The sequence below is a fragment of the Salminus brasiliensis genome, chromosome 7 (assembly GCF_030463535.1).
Source record: "Salminus brasiliensis chromosome 7, fSalBra1.hap2, whole genome shotgun sequence".
NCBI classification, from domain to species: Eukaryota; Metazoa; Chordata; class Actinopteri; order Characiformes; family Bryconidae; genus Salminus; species Salminus brasiliensis.
Window position 1 is genome coordinate 1,867,548 of NC_132884.1, and position 7,500 is coordinate 1,875,047.

At 45.0% G+C, this 7,500-nt stretch overlaps 1 protein-coding gene across 1 annotated transcript in view; it reads right to left on the reverse strand.

Annotated features, from left to right (window-relative positions):
• LOC140559770 (alpha-1,6-mannosylglycoprotein 6-beta-N-acetylglucosaminyltransferase B-like) overlaps positions 1-7,500 on the reverse strand; it is a 131,800-nt gene that overhangs the window by 59,339 nt on the left and 64,961 nt on the right. The window lies entirely within an intron of this gene.

A 7,500-nucleotide genomic window follows, 5' to 3' on the forward strand; every position in this document is an offset into this window, starting at 1 on the left:
TGAGACTGAAACGAGACTGAGAACCCCTTAGAACCTCTTCAGAATAGGGTCCTGGAGAGATCGTGTAGCTCAGATAGCTCAGACACACCTGGATCAGCTCATCTATTAAGTACCAGGTATAGTCTGGGTGTGCTGGAAACTCAAAACCCACCTTCCAGGATATGTGGTGCTTGCAACGTGGTGAGTACCATACCCAGATCAGCCATAAGATTAATACCACCTGCCTAATATTGAGTCGGTCGCCCATGGTGACTTCTAAAGGGCGTCCTGTGGTACCTTGCACCTGTTCGTCCTGTAAGTTGAGAGGTGGGACCTCCATAAGCATCAATACGAGCCTTGGGCGCCCATGACCCTGACGCTGGTTCACCAGTCGTCCTTCCATGGGACACTTGGAACACCCCACAAGGACCAGCCTGATGTTTTGGTGGAGATGGTCTGACCCTCCAGTCATTGTCTAGAACATCACAGTCTGGTTTGTCCATTTTTCCTGCTTCATCACCTTTAAGAACTAAGTGTTTTTCACTTGTTGCTCCTAGTAAATGATGCTCTAACATATAAAGATTCTCATTTGGGGAATGAAACACTTTGCACAATCTGCCAAAGCCATAACGCAGTCGTCGTATGTGTGAACTGTGGAAAATGGATCGGTCATCGCCGTAGAAAAACATACCGTAGTCTAAAACACGTCAAACAGCGAAATCCTCAAAGGAAAAAACTGAAGGAGAGACATTGGAGAAGTGGGTGTAAAGAAAAGTTGGGAAAAGAGAGAAGGGCGGACGAGAGAGAGAGAGAGAGAGAATATTTGCATAAATATATATTTTTTCTTCTTTTTTTTGGTCTGTTTTGTTGTTTTCATTTATTGCATATTACATCACCTTCCACACAAACCCGTCAGTAATTTCTTTATTTTCTCGTTTGTCAGTTTGTTCTCTCACACAGTCAAATAAACAAACCCGACCTTTCCCCTCGCCACTGTAAACACCCACAGAGTAGAACCAGCAGACGCTTACAACACACTCCTTTCAAGTGTGTTTACCGCGGTGGATTCCACATCTTGTTAATTTAATAAACTCCACTAACTTTCCCTATAATAGAGGAGAACTCTACTGTAATTGCTAAATCCAGCACGCGGCAGATGGTAAGAAGTGAGCAGTTGCGGAGCCAGTAAACAACAGAAACTTGATAATGTGCCAGAATTACAATCACAGCTCACAGAGGATAAAAAAAGAGTCTAAACTTGTGAAAACGTTGCAGAAAGTCGGCTTTTCTTTATATTAGGTGTGTTGGACTGGGTCGACAGCGGCTGGCTAATACCGCTCTAAGTAAACTGGCATGCAACAGGGGTCAAAGGGTCATCCAGAATTCGGCGTGGACAGTAATGGTTCGGTAAACAGATCTGTGCATTGAGAAACACATCGGGAATTCTTTATTACCACAATGGAAGGACTGCACACAGTCTTTATAGAGATATTCGCCCTTTAGGGTCAGCATCAACGTTCTTCAGCCAATCACCAGCCGCCACCTGTGTTAAAAAGTCCTCTAATCACACGCCACCCCACTGCCACCAGCAGTTTGTTCCCGATGGATGCCCAGGGGTAGGCTCCACCCCCTGCCTCAAAGTTCTGCAGGATCTTGGAGAGTCCCGATGGTGCAAGACCTGGGCTGATGATGGGGCCTACGCCAAAGACAATCGACAGCTCTAACTTACCAATGCTTAACAATGGTTCCATCACATTAATTGCCAAGAATAAATTCCCGATTTACTGCCTCATGTCTTCAGGGTCTTCTGTTCTGTCACAGTAATTACATTAACTTTTCGTACGATATATGGACATGACCGTGGTCATACATAAGCCATGCAGATATTGCAGATTACTGATATTTCAGCCAGTTGCGCTCTCTTAAATGTTACTAGAGGCTTTGTTTGTTTGTTTTTGTTTGTTTTTTAAAACTGGCATATATATAAGAAAGAATAGCCCCACCAGTTTCTACAGACGTCCTGACGCTACGCTAATCATTATGCCATTCTATTATCATTACATTGTTTTTAGATTATTACAATAGTGGCATAAAATGGTCTTAAATATAACAATAATATTGTTTCTCGCGATACTTTCTCCAACACTTTATCGTCCAAATAAATAGTTATTGTGACAGGCCTATGTCCACAGTACAGGTCTTCATTTGTCAGTTAACCAGAGCTTTCCCTGACCTGCAGTTAATGAAAACTGATAGGGTAGATACTGAGACTGATCATTGTATACACTATTTAAAGATCCTTGAGAAACTTCTTGAGTTTCTTCAGTGGAGGAATCTCTTAAGAATCCTTCAGGAAAATGTTTTTAGAAGAGAAAGGTTTCTTGAAGGTTGTGCGAACTCTCCAAGAACAGAAAGAACCACCAACAGAACCCAAGATTTTAAAAGAAGAATTGTGTAAGAGAAAAAGGAAGAAATTCTTAGAGGAACCATGACTTAAAAGGAAGAACTCACTTAAGAACATAAAGAACCACCAACAGAACCCAAGGTTTAAAAGAAGAAACTCTCTAAGAGCATGAGGAAGAACCTCTATGAGGAACCAACACTCAAAATATGAGGAAGAACATGAAGAACAACAGAACCAACGACTCTAGTAGAAGAATTCTGTAAGAGCATAAGGAAGAAATGCTCTGAGGAACCATGACTCAAAATGAACAACTGTTTTACAGCATGAAGAACCACCAACAGAACCCAAGACTCAAAAGGAAGAATTCTTTAAGAGCATGAAGAAGAACCACTGATAGAGAACCAGCACTCAAAACATGAGGAAGAACATGAAGAACAACAGAACCAACAACTCTAGCAGAAAAATTCTGTAAGAGCATAAGGACCAAATGCTCTGAGGAACCATGATTCAAAAGGAAGAACTTTCTTAAGAACATGAAGAACCACCAACGGAACCCAAGACTGAAAAGAAGAAACTCTCTAAGAGCATGAGGAAGAACCTCTATGAGGAACCACACTCAAAACATGAAGGAAGAACCTGAAGAACAACAGAACCAACAACTCTAGTAGAAGAATTCTGAATGAGCATAAGGAAGAAATGCTCAGAGGAACCATGACCTAAGAGGAAGAACTCTTTAAGAGCACGAAGAAGAACCACTGAGGGGAACCAGCACTCAAAAAGAAGAACTCTCTTTTCCAAACCTCTAGCTGTCCACACTAGTTTGCAAAAGGCCTGTTTGAGATGCCACTTTCTAAGGAGCTCAGGAGTAAATATGGACCGGACCTCCTGCACTGACACGTGAAAGATCAGCAGAGCAGTGATGTAAGGACACTGTGGCAGAAGATAAGTCATCGCTAGCGCCGCTAGCACCCTGCCAGACGATCGGGATCCAGCACGATGCACATCACTAACACTGCCCACGCCTGACCTTGGCTACTTCTGACAGTTAGGTTGAGTTGTGTGTGTGGTGGGGGGGAAAGGGACAGAGGGGGCTGCGTAGCAGGAAGGTCTTTATGATAGCCTGTCATAGCCCGAACGACCCACACGGCAACACAGCTCGTTGCCAACCTAAGCGGAATGCTAACTAGCTCAGGGCCAGAGGGCAACATGCTAGCGGTTTGGGCTAAAGGGTCCTAGCGGTGAGCATCCAGCAGCAGCTGGTGTGTCCTCCAGAGAAATGTGCCACGTCAGGGCTGAAATGACCTCTCCAACCCCCAGCTGGTGCTCACAGATGGCCCAGAGCGCTCCCAGTGTCTAACATCACCATCTCAGCCGTGGACCAACTGATGCAAAATTCCTGATTATACATTAGCTGGGTCGAAATGACCTCCAGTGAGGCACCGGTTGGTGGTCATACACTAAATGGACAAAAGTATTGGGACACCTGCTCATTCATTGTTTCTTCCTAAATCAAGGGTGTTGAAAAGAGCTTGTCCTGCTTTTGTTGGAGTAACTGTCTCTACTGTCCAGAGAAGAAGACTTTCTACTAGATTCTGGAGAATTGCTGTGAGGATTTGATTGCATTCAGCGACAAGAGCGTAAGAGAGGCCAAGGATGTTGGATGATGATCACCACCCTAACTTCATCCCCAACTCCCAACTCATCCCAAAAGTATTAAATGGAGCACCACCCATCATTCCAGATGCTCCACAGCTCAATGCTGGGGGGCTTTATGCCTCTCTAGCCCACGTCTGGTCGATAGATTGATGTTTATCTGGTCCTATTCTACTGGCAGTACTTCTCCAGTAGCTGAATGCATTCATTAGAAGGGTGTCCACAAACATTTGGACATACAGTGCGCCAACCTCATTTGCAACCTGCTAGGTTAAGCCTTGCATTGAGTATGCTAATTAACACTGTGTGTGTTTGTGTGTGTGTGTGTGTGTGTGTGCTGTGAGGATTTGATTGCATTCAGCGACAAGAGCGTTAGTGAGGCCAAGGATGTTGGATGAATATCACCACCCCAACTTCATCCCCAACTCCCAACTCATCCCAAAAGTATTGAAGGGAGCACCACCCATCATTCCAGATGCTCCACAGCTCAATGCTGGGCCCACGCCTGACCAATAGGTTGATGTTTATCTGGTCCTATTCTATTGGCAGTACTTCTCCAGTGGCTCAATGCATTCATTAGAAGGGTGTCCACAAACATTTGGACATACAGTGCATCAACCTCATTTGCAACCTGCTAGGTTAAGCCTTGCTTTAGCATTGAGTATGCTAATTAAGACTGTGTGTGTGTGTGTGTGTTGATTTACACTGGCTCGGTAATAGCCTTTTTGACTTCACACTGACTAAGGGAATACATTAAGGCTAACTGACACTGGGGGCCGAGGGAAGTAGATCATAGCCAGCAGACAGTGACTAAGCTAATACTGCGCTGCTGCTAACTAATGCTAATTGGTGGTGGCAGGGAAACTGAAAAGCACTGATAATCCTGAGCCTGAGTGTGGCATTAAAATCAATGCAGCTGATTTAATAACAGTCACAGTAAATCAGCATACATCAAGAGCAGTCTCTGTCATCTAGGAACAGGATTATCCCCTCGTGCAGTAAATAATATCTCCATTAATTCCTCTGGGTGCGAGTTTTAGTGGTGTTTTTCAGCCCAGATTAAAGCAAACACTCCAACTTTTAATCTAACGATGTCTCTCCGTAGGTCCGGCCGGTGGAATCGGATACATTATTAACCTAGAAAAGAACATGCAGAAGGGTTGCACAGCGTAAAGCAACACAGCTCCTGGACTCCCCCTACAGTTGGGAGGTGTAGCTTTGAGCTACCGATAAAGAACACGTTTTCTGGACAAGCTGAGAGATACGGAACCAAAACATCAGCGAAAAAGGAAAAATCAGCGCTAGGCAGCGTTCCGAACATCGTTCTCCCTATTCCAGTCAGTGTACCATCAACATAAAAGATGCTAAAGCTGCTATTTTGAGGCAAAAATGCTACATAGAGTCGCTTTCAATGATTCAAAGTTCTAGGCTGTTGCTAGGCTGTGGTACCGCATCACTAAGGTGAACTAAATTGTTTTTGCAAACTGGTTGCTATGGTAGCGCAGCTGGTTACTAGGTTGTTGCTATGCAGTTGATGTGGTGTGTCTAGTGGTTGCTAGGGTGTGACTATGTTGTTGCTCTGAGATTTCAGGTGGTTGCTAAGATATCCCAAGGGAGCTAAGGGGCTAGGGCTAAGGTAAGAGCTAGAGTGTTGCTATGGTATACCAGGTGGCTGCTAGGGCCGTTGCTGCGGTATTTCAGGTGGTTTGGTCACTCGGATGTCCCAGGTGATCGTTCAGATGCTGCAAAAGTGTTCCTATGTTGTTGCTACGGTATTCCAGGTGACTGCTAGGGTAGTTGCTAAGGTATTTTAGGTGGTTGCTTCAAGTATACCTGGTGGGTACAAGGTGTTGCTATGCAATCAGGTGGTTCGATTGCTCAGATATCTAAGGGGTTCCTGTGTTGTTGCTAAGTTATTTCTATGCAAGTAATAGCTTTGATATACCAGGTTGTTGCTAGGTTGTGGCTATGTTGTTGCTCTGAGATTTCAGGTGGTTGCTAAGTTATCCCAAGTGGGCTAAGGTAAGCGCCAGAGTGTTGCTTTTATATACTAGGTGGCTGCTAGGGCCGTTGCTAAGGTATTGTAGGTGGTTTGGTCACTCAGATGTCCCAGGTGATCGTTCAGATGGTGCAAAGGTGTTTCTATGTTGTTATCCCAAGTGGGCTAAGGTAAGCGCTAGAGTGTTGTGTTGCTATGGTATACCAGATGGGTGTCAGAGCAGATGCTAAGATATTTCAGGTGGTTGCTTCAAGCATACCTTGGTGGGTACAAGGTGTTGCTATGCAGACGCTATGATATTTCAGGTGGTTTGATTGCTCAGATATCTAAGGTGGTACCAAAGTGTTCCTATGGTGTTGCCATGGTATACCAGGTGGTTGATATGGCAGTTGCTAAAGTATTGCAGGTGACTGTTAGGATGTTGCTAGGTGGTTGCTAGGGAGTTAGCAAGTGGTTGCTGTGGTACTCCATGCAGCTAGTCGGTTTTTGCACTGCATTCATTCCTATAGCGAAAAATCTGGAGTTGCAATGGTTGCAATGGTCCAAAACTGTGGGACGAGTTGAAAAACATCCATCAGACATATGAATAAAACGAAGAAGAAGAATATAAACGGGACTTTATAGTTGCGCATTTCTAATGAGGACACTGGTTTCTCTTCTTGCCTCCAGTCAGAAACTAGAAGGCAGTGACTGACCTGCTTGGATTTGGACGTGGCAGCAGTCCAAGCTAACCTCATCTTCAGAGAGCAGCGAGAACACAACGGTGAAGCTCAGCTCCTCATTCCTCTGAACTCTCCCACACAGGAGGAATGAGGCATCTGCTGAAAGAACCCTGTGAAGCATAAAGTGGCTCAGTGATACTCTGGGGCTGCTTTGCTTCTTCTGGCACTGGAAACATGCAGCATGTGGAGTGATGCCCCACCTCACAACTTACAGGGCTTCCTAAAGGATCTGCTGCTGACATTGCGGCGCCAGATGCCACAGGGCACCTTCAGGGGTGTTGTAGGGTCCGTACCATAACAGGTCAAAGCTGATTTGGCTGCTTTCCACTACATCAGTTACTTGTAACTGCAGATAGCTGCTGTGGTCTCAGCATGGAGGTTTGAAGGAAAGCCCTGCCTGAAACTGCAGCTAATGGTGTGTGTAGAGTTAGTCTCTGACCAGCTGGGTACAGCAACAAACAAGGGCTAGGGGGAACCAGGGGGGGATGTGTGTATATGTGTGTCCATCTCCATACATATACGCTATATGGACAAAAGTATTGGGACACCTGCTCATTCATTACATTCAGTGACAAGAGCATTAGTGAGGTCAGGATGTTGGATGATGATCACCACCCCACCTCATTCATCCCCAACTCATCCCAAAAGTACTGGATGGAGCTGCACCATCATCATTCCAGAGAACACAGTTCTTCCACTGCTCCACAGCTCCTCAATGCTGGGAGGCTTTATACCCCTCTAGC